The following is a 10,730-nucleotide window of genomic DNA, read 5'->3' as shown; positions in this document are numbered from 1 at the left end:
AATGTATCAATTTAGCTAGTAATTGCAGACCCAAGGTAGCTACGCAGAACAGTTAGTCAAAATGGTAGCAGTAGAGTAAGACAAATTAGTAGTCGATAGCGCAGAACATTAGTGAGTCTAACTAAAAATGGTTAGCAGCAAAACATTATATGTCTCGTTAGAATAAAGTCAGCACATGGACATTAGCTCAGAGTAGACGAGTCTCTTAAATTGCTCATAATCATTAAATAGATTTTCCAGGTGGTTAAGTCCATGCAAAGCTAACTATTTAGTGAGTGAGGAGTGAGCAAAGCACGGACATTGCATAAGTGAGCTCAAGCGCAGCCTTGCGCCATTTAACCCTATGCTGGACGGTTCCTCTAGTTAAAGGTGCAGCAGAACATTAGTAGTCGCGTAGCACCAGTAAACAGATCTAGCTAGTAGGGGTGTAGTGCAGTGCCAGCAACATTTCAGTGTAGGGGTAGGCAGCAGAACATTAGTATGTGGTAGCTGGCAGAAGCCCCCTAGTTAGTTCGGTAGACAGTGGCAGACATTTAGTAGTGGGAGCCAGCAGGGAACATTAGTAGTGGTAGCAGCAGGACATTAGTAGTGGTAGCAGCAGAACATTAAGTAGGGTAGCAGCAGAACATTATTAGAGACTCAAGGATGCCTGCTGAAGTGGTGAGTGCATCTCAGAATCGAGTAGTAGTGGTAGCAGCAGGACATGTAGTAGTGGTAGCAGACGAACGAATTAGTAGTGGTAGCAGCAGAACATTAGGTAGTGGTGAAAGAGCCCAGAACATTAGTAGTTGGTGACAGTTAGCAGAAGCGAGCAATCTTCAGTTATTCCTCTAGTCTAAAAAGATAAGCCATGCCTAGACAGTTACGTAAGTATGGTACTCGCAGCAACGCCACGAAAACAATTAGTGAGTTGAGGTTGAGGCAGGGACATCAGTACCCATTCTAGTATTTATGTTATTCGGGTAAAGCAGTCGACACAGATACAAATCTAAGTAGCTACCACTACTAATGTTCTGCTGCTACCACTACTAATGTTCTGCTGCTACCACTACTAATGTTCGCCTGATAATTAATGGGTAACTGAATACGCGTGCGTGAACATACACACACCACTCTGGTGGGATCAGGCCCCAGTGACTCCCCTCGTCCCGACAAGGACTAGTGCTGATCTTCAACCCCCATGCCAATCACCCCCTGTCCCACAACACACTGGACTCATCCCCCTCCTCACACACGCTTCCAGCATGTGTTACAAGAGAGAGAGAAAGGGAGTGAGTGAGTATGAAAGGCGAGCCAGTGAAAACAACCAGTGACCTGTCATCAGGCCAGCTCTCATCTCAGCCCCTCTAGTCTCCATCAGTCTCCCTCTGTAATCCTCAGCCCCTCTAGTCTCCATCAGTCTCCCTCTGTAATCCTCAGCCCCTCTAGTCTCCATCAGTCTCCCTCTGTAACCCTCAGCCCCTCTAGTCTCCATCAGTCTTCCTCTGTAACCCTCAGCCCCTCTAGTCTCCATCAGTCTCCCTCTGTAACCCTCAGCCCCTCTTGTCTCCATCAGTCTCCCTCTGTAACCCTCACCACTAGTTGTCTGCTGCTCCCTGATTGTCATGTTACAGCCTACTCAAAGCCTCACCAGCGTTCCAACAAGACCCTCAGTGAGGCTTCCCTGCTCTCAGCCTGGCCTACAGAATCACTGAGAGGACAAACAACCAGAGTTCCTCAATGAATGACAAAGGATGTCGATTTAGCCAATTGTTACCCACTGACTCTTTCTCTTTCTGTGTCTCCTGTCTGGGTCTCTTGTCTGGGTCTCTTGTCTGGGTCTCCTGTCTCTGTCTCCTGTCTGGGTCTCTTGTCTGGGTCTCCTGTCTGGGTCTCCTGTCTGGGTCTCCTGTCTGGGTCTCCTGTCTGGGTCTCCTGTCTGGGTCTCCTGTCTCTGTCTCTCTCCTGTCTGGGTCTCTTGTCTCTGTCTCCTGTCTGGGTCTCTCTCCTGTCTGGATCTCTTTCCTGTCTGGGTCTCTCTCCTGTCTCTGTCTCTGTCTGGGTCTCTCTCCTGTCTGGGTCTCTCTCCTGTCTGGGTCTCTCTCCTGTCTGGGTTCTGTCTGGGTCCTTGTCTGGGTCTCTTGTCTGGGTCTCTTGTCTGGGTCTCTTGTCTGGGTCTCTTTCCTGTCTGGGTCTTCTTCTGTCTGGGCTCCCTGTCTCTGTCTCCTGTCTGGTCTCTTGTCTGGGTCTCTTCCTGTCTGGGTCTCTGTCTGGGTCTTCTCTTTCTGGGTCTTCTCCTGTCTGGGTCTCTCTCCTTTGGGTCTCTCTCCTGTCTGGGTCTCTCTCCTGTCTGGGTCTCTCTCCTGTCTGGTCTCTCTCTGTGTCTGGGTTCTCTCTTGTCTGGGTCTCTCTCTTGTCTGGGTCTCTTGTCTGGGTCTCCTGTCTGGGTCTCTTGTCTCTCCTGTCTGGGTCTCCTGTCTGGGTCTCTTGTCTCTGTCTCCTGTCTGGGTCTCCTGTCTCCTGTCTCTGTCTCTGTCTCTGTCTCCTGTCTGGGTCTCTGTGTTCCATGTAGGTGGAGCTGAACGCCATGAACGACCAACAGTAACATCAGTAGACCTATCTTCTCCTCTCACGGCTAATCTGGACTGGTACCCTCCTCCCAGTACAAGAACACCAGGGCTGAACTGACCCAGTGATACCACAGTACCAGAACACCAGGGCGGAACTGACCCCAGAGATACCACAGTACAGAACACCAGGGCTGAACTGACCCAGAGATACCACAGTACCAGAACACCAGGGCTGAACTGACCAGTGATACCACAGTACCAGAAACACCAGGGCTGAACTGACCCAGAGATACCACAGTACCAGAACACCAGGGCTGAACTGACCCAGAGATACCACAGTACCAGAACACCAGGGCTGAACTGACCCAGAGATACCACAGTACCAGAACACCAGGGCTGAACTGACCCAGAGATACCACGTACCAGAACACCAGGGCTGAACTGACCCAGAGATACCACGTTACCAAGAACACCAGGGTGAACTGACCCAGAGATACCACGTTACAGAACACAGGGCTGAACTGACCCAGAGATCACAGTACCAGAACTCTACTCTCTCTTGCTGTTGTCTCTCTTCCTGTTGGCTCTCTCTTCCTGTTGGCTCTCTTGCTGTTGGCTCTCTCTTCCTGTTGTCTCTCTCTTGCTGTTGGCTCTCTCTTCCTGTTGGCTTCTCTTCTGTTGTCTCTCTCTTGCTGTTTGTCTCTCTCTTGCTGTTGTCTCTCTCTTGCTGTTGGCTCTCTCTTGCTGTTGGCTCTCTCTTGCTGCTGGCTTCTCTTGCTGCGGCTCTCTCTCCTGTTGACTCTCTTGCGTTGTTCTCTCTCTTGCGTTGTCTCTCTCTTGCTGTTGTCTCTCTCTTGCTGTTGTCTCTCTCTTGCTGTTGGCTCTCTCTTGCTGTTGGCTCTCTCTTGCTGCTGGCTCTCTCTTGCTGCTGGCTCTCTCTTCCTGTTGACTCTCTCTTCCTGTTGACTCTCTCTTGCTGTTGTCTCTCTCTTGCTGTTGTCTCTCTCTTGCTGTTGGCTCTCTCTTGCTGTTGGCTCTCTCTTCCTGTTGACTCTCTCTTGCTGTTGTCTCTCTCTGCTGTTGGCTCTCTCTTGCTGTTGGCTCTCTCTTCCTGTTGGCTCTCTTGCTGTTGCTCTCTTCCTGTTGGCTCTCTCTTGCTGTTGGCTCTCTCTTGCTGTTGGCTCTCTCTTGCTGTTGGCTCTCTTCCTGTTGGCTCTCTCTTGCTGTTGTCCTCTCTTGCTTTTTGGCTCTCTCTTGCTGTTGCTCCTCTCTCGTTCGCTGTTGTCCGCTCTCTTGCTGTTGTCTCTCTCTTCTGTTGTCTTGCTTCTTGCTGTTGTCTCCTCTCTTCCTGTTGGCTTCTCTCTTCCTGTTGTTCTCTCTTCCTGTTGGCTCTCTCTTGCTGTTGGCTCTCTCTTGCTGTTGGCTAATTAAAATCATTGTTCTCCCAGTTCAACATCATTCTCTTATTTTAGCCCCTGGACACTGACAGGAGGGGTTCTATTGGTGCTGAATGGTGCTGAATGGTGCTTTAGTAATCTGGGTTCGTGTTACTCACAACTCACTGAGAATCACTTTGATTGTTTTACCAGTGTTATAATGAGCAGAACATATTCTCCCTGATTGTTTTAACAGTGTTATAATTGAGCAGAGCATATTCTCCCTGATTGTTTTAACAGTGTTATAATGAGCAGAGCATATTCTCCCTTATTGTTTTAACAGTGTTTTAATGAGAGAACATATTCTCCTGATTGTTTTAACAGTGTTATAATGAGCAGAACATATTCTCCCTGATTGTTTTAACAGTGTTATAATGAGCAAACATATTCTCCTGATTGTTTTTAACAGTGTATAAATGAGCAGAGCATATCCCCTGATTGTTTTAACAGTGTTTTAATGAGCAGAGCATATTTCATACGTAAACACATTGATTGTTTTTAACAGTGTTATAATGAGCAGAATTTTAACGTGTTGCTTTCGAGAGAGAAATGTATAGTACAAAAAAAAATATTTGAGTTAGACTGACCAGACCAGTTTAAAAGTCGTATCAGTCAGAAGAAACAGACGTGAGGTACTCAGAATTTAGTTTGTATTGAGTATACAGTCCACGACATATCTATTATTGACAGTGAAAGACTAAATTTTAAAATGTGGCTCTATAGTCCAACATTTTGGATTCTCAGATCAAATGTTTCATATGAGGTGAAAAAGTATATATGTCACTCTTTTATTTGAGGGTTTAATACATATCTGTTTTCACCATTTAGAAATGAAAGTCCCTTTATGTATGCTAGTTTTCCCCATTTTTGAAGAAGTCATAAGTATTCTTGACCAATTCTACATATAGTGTTTTAAAGTAGCTCAAAAGTTTAGTATTCTTGGTCCCACGCAATGGTTTACTTGAAGTATGATGTGGTTTTTTTGTTTTGGCCAATAGTAACTGAATGGTGGATGATGACTGGAGTAATTTATTTCTGAGTAGATAACATGTTCCTAAACACATCTAAATTCATCCTGAGATTGCCATGATTAAGGAAATCATGAAGATCATGAATAATTATGAAATGAGAAAGTTTACAGCGGCTTGCAACAAAAGATGCTATCTCACCATTACTAATAACGAGGCTACAACAAACATGCTAATCTCTCACCATTACAATACAGAGGCTACAACAAAACATGCTATCTCTCTCAGCGATCCAATAGCAAGGCTAACAACAAAATGCTAATCTCTCACCATTACCAATAACAGAGGCTAAAAAACATGCTAACTCTTCACCATTCAATAACAGAGGCTCAACAAAACATACTAAACCTCTCACCATTACGCAATAAAGAGGCTACAACAAAACATGCTAACCTCTCCCATTACCATAAAAGGCTACAGACAAAACGGATGCTAACCTCGGTCACCATTACCCATATCAAGATGACCCAACAAAACTACTAAGCTCTCACCATTACAATAACAGAAGACTACAACAAAGCATGCTAACCTCTCCGTTCCCAATGAACAGGGCTACAAACACATGCTAACTCGTCACCATTACCATAACAGAGACTACAACAAAACATGCTAACTCTCACCATTACCAATAACAGACGACTACAAACATACTAACCTCTCACCATTACCAATAAGAGCTACAAAAAACATACTAACCTCTCACTCTTACCAATAACAGAGACTACAACAAACTACTAACCTCTCACGCATTCCCAAACGGAGGCTACAACAAACAGATGCTAACTCTCACCATTACGCAATTAACAGAGGATACAACAACTACTGCTATCCTCTCACCATTACCATAACAGGGGCTCAACAAAACATGCTAACCTCTCAACCATTAACCAATAACAGAGGCTACAACAAAACATGCTAAGCCTCTCCACCATTCCAATAACAGAGACTACACAAAAATGTTAACCTCTCACCATTACGATAACAGAGATACAACAAACATGACTAACCTCTCACCATTACCATGAGAAGGTAAACAAACATGCTGATTCTCACCATTAACGCAATAACAGAGGCTACAACAAAAACAATGCTATACTCTCACCATTACAATAAAAGGCTACAACAAAAATGCTACCTCTCACCATTACCAATATTCAAGAGACTACAACAAATACTAAACCTCTCACATTTACATACAGAGTACTAACAACAAAACATGTAAGCCCTCGTAGGTGTCTTCACCTTACCAATACAGACTACAACAAAACATACTAGAATCTCACCATTACTCAATACAAAGGCCTATACAACAAAACAATGCTAACTTCACATTTTAACAATATCAGAAGACTACAACAAACTCTAACCTCGTTCACCATTACGCAATAAACAGAGACTACAAAACATAGACATTCTGCCTAGCTCTCACCGTTACCAATAACAAGAAGGGCTACAACACAACAATTGCTAACCTCTGTTCTACCCCATTACCAATAAAGAGACTAAAACAAAACACATGCTAACCTCTCCCACCATTTGTGACCCGCAAATAGACAGGAGAACCTAACATAAGAAAACATATAGCTGACTCTCCAACCAGAATTCTGATTCTCCCTGATTGTTTACAGTGTTATAATGAGCAGAGGCATATTCTCCCTGATTGTTTTAACAGTGTTATAATGAGCAGGAGCATATTCCCTGATTGTTTTAACAGTGTTATAATGAGCAGAACATTAATTTCCCTGATTGTTTTAACAGTGTTATAATGAGCAGAGCATATTCTCCTGATTGTTTTAACAGTGTTATAATGAGCAGAGCATATTCTTCACTCAACACTGATTTATCTTTTTTAATTGCAAAGATAATGCTGACATGTTCTTGTTTTTCTCTCTTCTCTCTGACTGATCAGATCAGTCTGTAGTGATTATCGTGTTTTTAAAGGGGAAATCCACCATTAGAAAAGCATCTCAGTGGTTACACAGCTCACATTGGGAAGGTTTTGTTGTTCATCAGGAGTTCTGTCATCCTTCTCTCTGTGGAACAACTGGACGCCACTAAAAAGTCTTCTACCTGACAGAATGCCTCCAACTAACCCCTATAGTTTACTGACTGTCTGGGTCTCCTGTCTGGGTCTCCTGTCTGGTCTCTCTCCTGTCTGGGTCTCTCCTGTCTGGGTCTCCTGTCTGGGTCTCCTGTCTGGGTCTCCTGTCTCTGCTCTCTCCTGTCTGGGTCTCCTGTCTGGGTCTCCTGTCTGGGTCTCCTGTCTGGGTCTCCTGTCTGGGTCTAAACCCCTATAGTTTACTGAGATGATGCCAACCACCTAGAACAAGTTAACAAAGATTTTTATCTCCTGGTTAGTCATTTATACAAAAATACCAGTTACCTTGCTTTTCTTGCTCTGATTTGACCTATACTGGCACAGCAGAGTGTACAGATTACTATACTGGCACAGCAGAGTGGACAGATTACCTATACTGGCACAGCAGAGTGTACAGATTACCTATACTGGCACAGGAGAGTGTACAGATTACCTATCTGGCACAGGAGAGTGTACAGATTACCTATACTGGCACAGCAGAGTGGACAGATTACCTATACTGGCACAGCAGAGTGTACAGATTACCTATACTGGCACAGCAGATTGGACAGATTACCTAACTGGCACAGCAGAGTGTACAGATTACCTATACTGGCACAGGAGAGTGTACAGATTCTATACTGGCACAGCAGAGTGGACAGATTACCTATACTGGCACAGCAGAGTGTACAGATTACCTATACTGGCACAGCAGATTGGACAGATTACCTATACTGGCACAGCAGAGTGACAGATTACCTATACTGGCACAGCAGAGTGTACAGATTACCTATACTGGCACAGCAGAGTGTACAGATTACCTATACTGGCACAGCAGAGTGTACAGATTACCTATACTGGCACAGCAGAGTGTACAGATTACCTATACTGGCACAGCAGAGTGTACAGATTACGCTATACTGGCACAGCAGAGTGGACAGATTACCTATACTGGCAACAGCAGAGTGTACAGATTGACTATACTGGCACAGCAGATTGGACAGATTACCTATACTGGCACAGCAGAGTGGACAGATTACCTATACTGGCACAGCAGAGTGTACAGATTACCTATACTGGCACAGGAGAGTGTACAGATTACCTATACTGGCACAGCAGAGTGGACAGATTACCTATACTGGCACAGCAGAGTGGACAGATTACCTATACTGCACAGCAGAGTGGACAAGATTACCTATACTGGCACAGCAGAGTGGACAGATTACCTATACTGGCACAGCAGAGTGGACAGATTACCTATACTGGCACAGCAGAGTGTACAGATTACCTATACTGCACAGCAGAGTGGACAGATTACCTATACTGCACAGCAGAGTGGACAGATTACCTATACTGGCACAGCAGAGTGTACAGATTACCTATACTGCACAGCAGAGTGACAGATTACCTATACTGGCACAGCAGAGTGTACAGATTACCTATATGGCACAGAGAGTGAAGATTACCTATACTGGCACAGCAGAGTGTACAGATTACCTATACTGGCACAGCAGAGTGTACAGATTACCTATACTGGCACAGCAGAGTGTACAGATTACCTATACTGGCACAGCACGAGTGTACAGATTTCCTAACCACTCCCGTAACCTAGCCAACCGTTAGCAGGTGATGCCAGCCACTCCCGTAACCTAGCCAACCGTTAGCAGGTGATGCCAGCCAGATGGCTGTGTCCTGTTTGTCTAATGTACAGTCTACCTGTTCTGTACCCTGTCAGCACATTCTGAAAGTATTCAGACCCCTTGACTTTTTTCACATTTTGCTACATTACAGCCTTATTCTAAAATGGATTAAGTTGTTTTTTCCCTCATCAATCTACACACAATACCCCATAATGACAAAGCAAAACAAAACTATCACACTACATAAGTATTCAGACCCTTTACTCGGTACTTTGTTGAAGCACCTTTGGCAGCGATTACAGCCTCAAGACTTACATTTACATTTACATTTAAGTCATTTAGCAGACGCTCTTATCCAGAGCGACTTACAAATTACCTTATGATATCCTTCTTGGGTATGACGATACAAGCTTGGCACACCTGTATTTGGGGATCTGCAGATCCTCTCAAGCTCTGTCAGGTTGGATGGGGAGCGTCGCTGCACAGCTATTTTCAGGTCTCTCCAGAGATGTTCAATCGGGTTCAAGTCTGGGCTCTGGCTGGGCCACTCGGGGACATTCAGAGACTTGTCCCGAAGCCACTCCTGCATTGTCTTGGCTGTGTGCTTAGGGTCGTTGTTCTGTTGGAAGGTGAACCTTCACCCCAGTCTGAGGTCCTAAGCGCTCTGGAGTAGGTTTTCATCAAGGATCTCTGTACTTTGCTCCGTTCATCTTTCCCTCGATCCTGACTAGTCTCCCAGTCCCTGCTGCTGAAAAACATCCCCACAGCATGATGCTGCCACCACCATGCTTCACCGTAGGGATGGTGCCAGGTTTCCTCCAGACGTGACGCTTTGCATTCAAGCCAAATAGTTCAATATTGGTTTCATCAGAACAGAGAATCTTGTTTCTCATGGTCTGAGAGTCCTTTAGGTGCCTTTTGGCAAACTCCAAGCGGGCTGTCATGTGACTTTTTACTGAGGAGTGGCTTCCGTCTGGCCACTCTACCATAAAGGCCTGATTTGGTAGAGTGCTGCAGAGAGGGTTGTCCTTCTGGAAGGTTCTCCCATCTCCACAGAGGAACTCTGGAGCTCTGTCAAAGTGACCATTGGGTTCTTGGTCACCTCCCTGACCAAGACCCTTCTTCCCTGATTGCTCAGTTTGGCCGGGCGGCCAGCTCTAGGAAGAGTCTTGGTGGTTCCAAACTTCTTCCATTTAAGAGTGATGGAGGCCACTGTGTTCTTTGACCTTTATTTTGGTACCCTTTCCCAGATCTGTGCCTCGACACAATCCTGTCTCGAAGCTCTACGGACAATTCCTTCGACCTCATGGCTTGGTTTTTGCGCTGACTTGCATTGTCAACTGTGGGACCTTATATAGACAGGTGTGTGCCTTTCCAAATCATGTCCAATCAATTGAATTTACCACAGGTGGACTCCAATCAAGTTGTAGAAACATCTCAAAGATGATCAATGGAAACAGGATGCACCTGAGCTCAATTTCAAGTCTCATAGCAAAGGGTCTGAATACTTTTGTAAATAAGGTACTTCTGGAAACATTTCACTATGGGGTACTGTGTGTAGATTGCTGAGGATTTTATTTAATCCATTTCAGAATAAAGCTGTAACGTAACAAAATGTGGAATAAGTCAAGGGGTCTGAATACTTTCAGACCCATAATATGGGATATTTTCAGCCCTTTCTTGTGTAGCTTATCAGAGATGGACATAATATGGAAAAGAGCAGACAAAGCAAGATAAAAAATATATACATTCAGCAGTCCATTAATCAATTGGTGTGTGTGTGCGCTGCGGGGTTGAAGCTACGAACCCATGACTTTTCTCTCATCCCTTCCAGGCTTCTGGGACGGAGGGGGGACAATGAGCCTGTCATCGTGGATGTTTCCACGCGCTCTGGCAGCTTTCATGGCTGGAATCAGTTCTTTCCTCTTCTGGGGCACAGCTTCAGGATAGTCCTTGTTGAGGAAGATATACGTCCCTCTCAAGTTCTTGGCTCTTTCTAG

At 45.0% G+C, this 10,730-nt stretch overlaps 1 long non-coding RNA gene across 1 annotated transcript; it reads left to right on the top strand.

Moving 5' to 3' along the window:
• The first annotated feature begins 2,279 nt into the window (after positions 1-2,279).
• On the top strand, positions 2,280-2,883 carry LOC139026443 (uncharacterized). Its single transcript, XR_011478226.1, has 2 exons — positions 2,280-2,764; positions 2,806-2,883. It is a non-coding gene; the product is annotated as an uncharacterized lncRNA (long non-coding RNA).
• Positions 2,884-10,730: the final 7,847 nt, after the last annotated feature.

Source organism: Salvelinus sp. IW2-2015, unplaced genomic scaffold, assembly GCF_002910315.2.
Source record: "Salvelinus sp. IW2-2015 unplaced genomic scaffold, ASM291031v2 Un_scaffold4788, whole genome shotgun sequence".
In the NCBI taxonomy this organism is placed as follows: Eukaryota; Metazoa; Chordata; class Actinopteri; order Salmoniformes; family Salmonidae; genus Salvelinus; species Salvelinus sp. IW2-2015.
The sequence above is the reverse complement of the archived record's forward strand: the minus strand, read 5'-3'. Positions and strand labels throughout refer to the sequence as shown.